This window comes from Penaeus chinensis, chromosome 17 (genome assembly GCF_019202785.1).
Source record: "Penaeus chinensis breed Huanghai No. 1 chromosome 17, ASM1920278v2, whole genome shotgun sequence".
Classification (NCBI taxonomy): domain Eukaryota; kingdom Metazoa; phylum Arthropoda; class Malacostraca; order Decapoda; family Penaeidae; genus Penaeus; species Penaeus chinensis.
In genome coordinates this window covers 20,583,419-20,590,918 of record NC_061835.1, presented here as the reverse complement: position 1 = coordinate 20,590,918, position 7,500 = coordinate 20,583,419, and the positions used below count along the sequence as shown (strand labels likewise).

Below are 7,500 nucleotides of genomic sequence, written 5' to 3'. Positions count from 1 at the left end.
TCGGGAGGGCGTCTGGGGAAGTTGGCAGTGCCCCCATCGTGGGTAGAGACGGGAGAGAGCCGCTCAGTGTTGCCTGGGCACCTCTCCGTCACAGTGCCACCACGCCACTGCGGCGGCCGTACCCTGCCGCTTATGCCCAAGTGCGCGGTGCCCTCCAGCGTGTGCGATAGTGTGGGTGCCCGAGTGCCTGCCTGCTTGCCTGCTTGTCTGCCCCGAGCCTGCTTCTTGAAGCAGTTATCGCTCCGTATGGCAAGCCGGCCACGCCGTTATCGGGAGTGCCTTTGGAGAAGAGAGAGTGGAGGAGAAAATAAAAAGATAGAAAGAGAGAAAAAGAGAAGTGATGACCCGAGAATGACCGCATAAAAAGCACCCCCGCCCGCTCGGCCGACCGACCTACCGACCGGGCGGCCCTTCGGCGGCGTGCAGGGCCTTCTCCCCTCCCTTGGCGTCTGTCGGGACCGAGGCTCGTGCGATGATGTTGTGTTTTGCGCGGCTATTAGGGCTGTTATCGGCGCGGCTCGCCAAGGTCTGCCTCGCGCGCGTAGGTGCTCGCGCTCGCCGATAACAGGGAGGAACACATTTCCCTTTGCGAGTGGAAAGGGGGAAAAAAGATGGATCGATGTGTGTTGTTATTATGCATTTATGTTTATAGGTGTTTTTATTTATTGGTTTATTGGTGTCTTTATTCATTTGGTTTGCGGTTTATTCGTTTGTTTGGCTATCTGTTTCGCTATCCGTTTATTTATATGTTGGTTTAGCTTAACTAAGCTATGGCATCAACTCTGTTTTCAACTGTTTTTCCGTAAAAAAAATGTAAGCGCTTCAACTGTCACACTCAAGTGCAGAAAAAGGTTAATCTGTCGCTTACAGCAGTCAGTCTGTGTGTATATCACTTGACTGTATCGCCGGGGATTCGTCTGTATATATACATTCTATGTCTTTCTGTTTGTCTGGCTGTGTCTATCGTTATATCTCTCTACCCCTCTCGCATTATTTTTCTCTGTCTTCTCTTTATTCTCTCTCTCTCTCTCTCTCTCTCTCTCTCTCTCTCTCTCTCTCTCTCTCTCTCTCTCTCTCTCTCTCTCTCTCTCTCTTTCTCTTTCTCTCAATATATATATATATATATATATATATATATATATCTTTCTCTCATCTCTTACAGCCTCTCATTCTCTGTCGGCATTCCATAAAAAATCCCAACTTCACAGAGCAACAGTATAAACATCCACCTTTGACGGGTCGTCTTGCAACGGCAGAAACCAGCCTGTCACGGTTTACACAGTGTGCAGTAGTGTACAGATATCACCAAACTGAACTGGTGTTTATAAGCTTAAGCCACAAACACACTGACGTCAAGAATCCCGCATCCGAGGCTTTGGATATACACTGATGTCACGGACTTTTTGGTTCTTCTCTAGAACATTCCGAGGACGGGGTGGCGATGTGTGCTAGGATTAGGGGGGGGGGGTGTTATGTAGCTTTGTTTGGAGGGGGAGGGTCATGGGAAGCTGGACTGGGGTCAGTTTGTGTGTGTGTGTGTGTGTGTGTGTATGTGTGTGTGTGTGTGTGTATGTGTATGTGTGTGTGTGTGTGTGTGTGTGTGTGTGTGTGTGTGTGTGTGTATGCGTGTGTGTGTGTGTGTGTGTGTGTGTGTGTGTGTTGTTTGCGTGTGTTTGTTTGTTTCTGTTGTGTGTGGATGCTTCGTGGTATTGTTGTTTTTATTAGGCATTATGGCTATCATTGATGTTTATTATTATCTTATTTGTTATTATTATTGTTATTATTTTATTTACCAGTTTAATTAATGTTGTTAGTGGTATTATCATTATTATTGTCATTATTTTTTTTATTGTTATTGGCAATGCTGTTATTATCACTCCTGTTATTATTATTATTATTATTATCGCCTTACTTTTATTATCATCACTATTACTATAATTGTTATTGGCTGTTAGTATCGCCTCTATGATTATAATTGTTATTGCCATTGCTTTTATCATCATCTTTAGTGTTGTTATTGCCATTGCTGTTATTATTGCCATTTTTATCAGTTATCATTACTCCTTTGGAGGAGGCGACGTTGAAGGGGCTCGCGGGGGTAGGAAGGGAGAGTTATCGACCATGCATTTGCGCGCGGTAAAAGGTCAGTTAAGCGCCCCCTTGCCCCTCCTTGCCCCTCCTTGCCCCTCCCTCCCTCCCTTCTTTTTCCCTCCTCCTCCTTCCTATCTCCTTCCCTTCCTTCCTCCCTTCTCCTTCCCTCCTCCTCCTCCCTATCTCCTTCCTTCCCTCCCTCCCATCTTTTTCCCTCCTCCTCCTCCCTATCTCCTTCCCTTCCTTCCTCCCTTCTCCTTCCCTCCCTCCTTTTTCCCCCTTCCCTTTCCCCCTCCCTCCTTCCTCTTTTCCTCCTTACTTCTACCCCTTTCTATTCTCCCTCTCTTCCCCCTTCCTTCTACCCCTTTCTACTATCCTTCCTCTTATCTTTATACCGTTGTCTTCCCCCTTTTTATGCCCCTTTCTGCTATCTCTCCCTCCACCTCCCGTCCTTTGTTCTGCTCTTTCCCCCTCTCCCTCCCCCTACCTTTCTTCCTTCCTTCCTTCCTTCCTTCCTTCTTCCTCTCTTCCTTTCTTCCTCTCTTCTTTCTTCCTCTCTTCTTTCCTCCCTTCCTTCCTTCCTTCCTTCCTTCCTTCCTTCCTTCTGCCTCTTTCCTCCTCCTCTCCCCTCCCTCTGCACTCTCCCTTACTCGTGCCAAGCTTTTAGGGAGAAGGGATATGAAAAGGGAGATAGTTGGGTGAGTCTTTCTTTCTTTCTTTCTTTCTTCCTTTCTTCCTTTCTTTTCTTCTTTCTTTCTTTCTTCCTTTCTTTTCTTCTTTCTTTCTTTCTTCCTTTCTTTTCTTCTTTCTTTCTTTCTTATTTTCTTCGTTTTCTTAGTCTTCTCCCTTTTTTTCCCTCTGTCCTTCTCTTCATCTCCCCTCTTCATTTCTCCCATTCTCCTTCCAGCTCTCTTCTTTCTCCTCCTTCCCTGCCTCACTTCCTCCCTATCGCTCCCTTCCTCCCCTCCCCCTCTTCCTCTCCCTTCCCCCCTCTTACTCTTCCCCCTCCCCTCTTTCTCTTCCTCTTCCTCTTCCCCCTCCACTCTTCCTCTTCCCCCTCCACTCTTCCTCTTCCCCCTCCCCTCTTCCTCTTCCCCCTCCCCTCTTCCTTTTCCTCTTCCCCCTCCCCTCTTCCTCATTCTCCCTTCAGGGCAGCATCAAAGATCTTCCGCACGTGCGAAGGAGATGCTTTTCTTCCCCAAAGACGAAAAATGGAAGGAAGTAATCTCGGATTTTCCTTTCTTTTTTACCTTCCTTTTTCATTTGTTTTTCTCTTTAATCATTTTCCTTATTCATGTTTTGATCTTCTCACTCTCTACTCTCTCTCTCTCTCTCTCTCTCTCTCTCTCTCTCTCTCTCTCTCTCTCTCTCTCTCTCTCTCTCTCTCTCTCTCTCTCTCTCTCTCTCTATCATCATCATCATCATCATTTTTTTCCCTCATTTTTTTTTTCTCTCCCCTTTTCCCTTTTTATAGCGTCAAGCCGGAGAATAGCGAGAGGAATTGCATGTAACGGATGGCTTGGCGCGATCCGATGACCTGTAGAAGGCGAGAAGTGGAGTGTGAGAGGATAAGAGCGAAGGGCGTTGGGTGGGCGTGCGGGCGGATGGGCGGGCGGGCTTGTGGGTGGGCGGGCGGGCGGGTGGGCGGGCGGGCGGGCTTGTGGGTGGGCGGGCGGGCGGGTGGGCGGGCGGGCGGGCGGGGTTGGGGGGGGATTAGGGGGGGTAGGAAGGTTTTGGGGGGGTTTGGGGAAAAATTTGGGGTGGGAAGGGGTGGGGGGTAGGGAGGGGGAAAGGGGGGGGGGGGGGGGCGTGGACTTTGGATAGGGATTAGGGTAGGAAGTGGGGGAGGTGGGGGAGGGGTTAGGGGGGGCGTTGGGTAGGGAATTTATGGTAAGAAAGCATGGGGCGGGCGTAGGTAAGGGCAAGGAGCGTGGACGAAGCCGAAAGACGTGAGAATGTAACGAGAAAGGATGAGGCGATAATGCGAGGGCATAAAGGGAGAGAAGAGGAGGAAGGAGAAGGAGGAGCAGGAGAGATAAATAGGAGAAGGAATGAAAAAGAGAATGGAAGGCGCGGGAAATTCTTTCGCTTATAAGGAAAAAGGTGGGCAGAAATAAGGAACGTCTTTTTGATATCGATAAAAAATAATAAAACAAAAAAAAATAACAAAAAAAACAAAATAGAAAAAAAAAATCCAAAAAAACAGGCAATTTCATTACGCCTACAAACATACAAATCCGATCGTAATAAATAAAACGAATGTACTTAAAAAAAAAAAATTATACTCATGTGACGAAGAGGGCGGATTGACGCCCCGCCTTTCGTTCGTCGGGGGGGGAAAGGGAAAAAGAATGCGTTAAGAACCTTAACTCAGTCCCTCTACGCCTACGCGTCTGTTCTCTCTGAAAACTCCGAGGGAGAGGGGGCTTTTGCGAAAACCGCCTGTGGGGAGTAGGCTTTAAAAAGTTTCACGAGTGGCATAAATAGCCATTAGATGGTAATAAAAATTGATCAGGCTTCAAATGTTTCCTGGTTTAAAGGGGGGCTATGATTGTGGGTGTTTTGTTTATTCGATTTTTGTTATTATTATTTATTTATGTATTTATTTAATTATTTTATTATATAATCATATTATTTTATTGTTAAAAATTAAGTTATTGTTTCATATTATATATCATTATATATCATTATATACATATTTGTTATTTATCTTTATAATTATTATTATTATTTTTTATTTTTATTAAATTATCATTAAAAAATTTTTTTAAAATTTATTATTTTTATTATTCATTTATTATTTAATTTTTAAACATTTTTAAAATTACATTATTATTATTTTTTATTTTGTTTTTAAATTTTTTTTTTTTATTAATGATCACAATAATTTTTAAATATTACCCTTACCATTACCATTATTTATTTCCCATCATCAAAATTTTTCATTTCGGAAGATTTTCCTTCGGCACACCGCCATGTCCGAAAAGCTGTTATGTGTTGTTACGTTTTTTATTCCCCTTTTTTTTTTCCCCCGTCCGCCCATCACACAACTTCCTAAATTTTCTCATGCTTTCTACCGTTCTTTTTTCCCCCTCTAACCCCTTTTTTTTTTTTTCCCCTTTTCCCCCCTTGTTCCCCTTTTTTTTTTTTTTCCTCTTTTTCCCCCTTCTCCTTCTTCTTCGTTCCCCATTATCATACATTTGGTCGTTATCCATTCTCAAATTTGGTCTGTGGATTTTTTTTTTTTTCTCTCTCATATCTTCTCTTTCCTTCATTTTTGTTTCCTTGTGCCATGGTTATTATTATCATTATTTCAATATACATTTTGCATTTTTTGTTTCGTTTTTTCTCTTCCATTGCTCTCTTTATTCTTTAGGTTTAAATTCGTACCTTTATTCCTCTCCTCCTCCTCCCTTTCCCCTTTCTGGTTTAGATATTCCCTTTCATTCCATTTCTTCCTTCCTGCTCTCTCACTTTGTATTACCTCCCTCTTCTCCTATATCGTCTCTTCTGTCATCTCTTTCTTCCTCTTTTATTTTCCTCTTCTCTACCTCCTCCCTGTCTCCTTTCCTATCCTCATCTCCCCCTCTTCTCGTTTCTCCTCGTCTCCTCTCCCCCTCTTCTCGTATCTCCTCGTCTCCTCTCCCCCTCTTCTCGTTTCTCCTCGTCTCCTCTCCCCCTCTTCTCGTTTCTCCTCGTCTCCTTTTCTCCTCGTCTCCTTTTCTCCTCTCGTCTCTGCCCCGCCTCTCCTCACCTATGCCCCTTCTTTGCCTCCATGCTCCTTGCCCGGTCTTCTGTGCCACACCCCCGCCTTGCCTCCTCGCTGTGCCTCCCCTCCTCGGCCTTCCCAATCTTTTCCTCATTTCTCCTTGGTTCCTCCCCGTCATGCCTCCCTTCCTCCTTATTTCCTCCTCTCCATGCTTTCTATACTCCCCCCTACCCTTTCTTTGCCACACTCCTCCCCGCCTTCCTCCTTCCCTCCCTCTCTATCACCCTCCCTCTCTCCCTCTCTATCACCCTCTCTCTCTCCCTCCTTCCCTCCCAACCTCTCATGCTCTGTCCCTCCCTCCCTCCCTCCCTCCCCTCCCTCCCTTGTTGCGGTTTTGTGGCGTCGGGAGGTCCGGCCGGCGCACTCGGAGACCTCTCGTGACACTCCTCCTGCTGCCATGGCCTCTCCTTGCCTGCTGTCATGATTCAGCAGGGGCGGGGGGTGATGGCATCGCTCTGCTGCTTTTGCTTATTAGTGTTGTCTTTTAATTAGATTTGGCGCGGCTGATTATCTGTTTGTTTGCATGGATGCTTGCGCGACGGTTAGGTGTGAAGGATGGGGAGGTGTGAGGCGTTTTATTTATGTTTGTTTGCTTTATTATTGTGATTTTTGTGAGTTTTGTGTTTTTGCCTTTTTTTTTAAATTTTATTCCTCATTTTTTTTTGTGTGTGTGTTCAGGGTTTTGCGCTCTTTATCTCAAGGCTATCTCGCTAGGCTTCTCCCTACCCCCGGCCCCTCCTGTCTCCTCCCTTCCTTCTCGTCCTTCCCCGTGTCTTCCCTCCCTTTCCCTCTCTCTCCCTCTCTCTCCCTCCACTCTTGCTCTCGACTCCCAATCCTCCCCTCCGTTGTACTCTGCTCCCCCATTACCAGTTCATTCGCTTCACTCCTTGTCTCCACTCTTCTCAACCGCGCTTCACTCCTTCTATCCACTCTCCACTTCTTTCCTCTTCTATCCTCTCTTTTCCTCTCTTCCCTACTCCTTTCCTCCCCTCCCTTCCTCTCTCCTTTCTTCCCCTCCTTCCCCTTCCCTCCGTTCCCCTGCCTTCCCCTCCAATCCCCTCCCCTCCCCTCCGAGGAAGGGAGACTTGGCGGCGGTCGTCGGCGAGGGGGAGACGACCACTAACGACCATGTGTCGGGGTTGTGTTCCTCTTTCGGGGCTGGGATTCCGACATGTCGCTGAGGGAGGGGGTGGAGGAGAGGGAGGGAAGGAGGGAGATGGAGATGGATGGACGTAGGAAGTATTGAGGGAGAGAGGAAGATAGGGAGAGGGGGAGGGAAGCAGGGAGAGGGAGGGAGAGGGAGAGGGGGAGAGGGGGAGAAAGGGTTACCTCTTTTCGGCCTTCTACGCCTTCTTCTATGTGTGTGTGTGTGTGTGTGTGTGTGTGTGTGTATTTGTGCTTGTGTGTGTAGATGTGTAAATGTTTGTGTTTGTTTGGATTTGTAGTTGTGTGTTTTGTGTGACTAAAAGATAGATAGCAAGAAAGATGCAGAGAAAGAGACATCGTGGGTACTAACTCTTACCATTCTGTCTGTACCTCATTTTCGTTTTCATTTTCGTTTTCATTTTCTCTCTTTTACACACACACACACAGACACACACCCTCTACGTAACACCAACAGAAAACGGGATCCATTGTTA

The 7,500-nt window shown here is 46.3% G+C and overlaps 2 protein-coding genes across 2 annotated transcripts in view; both read left to right on the top strand.

The window, feature by feature from the left end:
* Window positions 1-7,500, top strand: part of LOC125034094 (apoptosis-stimulating of p53 protein 1-like) — a 528,367-nt gene that overhangs the window by 301,778 nt on the left and 219,089 nt on the right. The gene's annotated exons all lie outside the window — the stretch shown is intronic.
* The window catches only part of LOC125034143 (translation initiation factor IF-2-like), a 192,687-nt gene continuing 185,216 nt past the window's right edge, over window positions 30-7,500 (top strand). Inside the window, exon 1 of the mRNA XM_047625811.1 lies at window positions 30-171. The gene's annotated coding sequence lies outside the window, so the exon portion shown is untranslated. The remainder of the gene's footprint in view (window positions 172-7,500) is intronic.